Source organism: Pteropus vampyrus, unplaced genomic scaffold, assembly GCF_000151845.1.
Source record: "Pteropus vampyrus isolate Shadow unplaced genomic scaffold, Pvam_2.0 Scaffold595, whole genome shotgun sequence".
In the NCBI taxonomy this organism is placed as follows: Eukaryota; Metazoa; Chordata; class Mammalia; order Chiroptera; family Pteropodidae; genus Pteropus; species Pteropus vampyrus.
Window position 1 is genome coordinate 171,814 of NW_011889376.1, and position 590 is coordinate 172,403.

Genomic DNA, 590 nt, shown 5'->3' on the forward strand with positions numbered 1-590 from the left:
AACTTGTCCTTTCTTCTGATTGACAAAAGAACCTCTGGAGGATTTAGAGTGAAGGAGTGATTTAATGTATCTTTTGTTAAATGACAACTCTGACTGCTGTGCAAATAATAGACTGTAGAATACCAAGACTTGGAAATGGGAAATCCTGCAGGGGTTTATTCTTGATAATTTGAGAGAGAACAGAGGCTTAGTAAGCATGGAAAATCAGAGATGAGAAATGATTAGAATCTTGGCATATTTGTAAGAAGTGGTCAATAATATTTCTTCATATTTATGTGGTTTGTCAGTGGCTTGCAAAGAAGATTGATAATTTTAAAAGAATAGGAAAACAAGTTCCAGAGCTCACTGAAGGCGTGCTGAATACACTTTCTACTTCCAACTTATATGGTGTAACAGAGATTGAACTTAACCTCCCATTAAAAAAAAAAAGAAAAAGAAACAAAATATAAAGAGATAAGAAACAACAGTTTTCAAAACATTGACATCAGACAATGACGGACAGTTTCTCTGAGAGATGGAGAACAATTGAGGTGAATCCTATGATTGCCCATCCTTCCTGGTCTAAGAGAGATTCCAGGCTGTACTGCCAT

The 590-nt window shown here is 35.6% G+C and overlaps 1 protein-coding gene across 1 annotated transcript in view; it reads left to right on the forward strand.

Moving 5' to 3' along the window:
• The window catches only part of LOC105308605 (olfactory receptor 8K3-like), an 8,808-nt gene that overhangs the window by 1,327 nt on the left and 6,891 nt on the right, over window positions 1-590 (forward strand). The window lies entirely within an intron of this gene.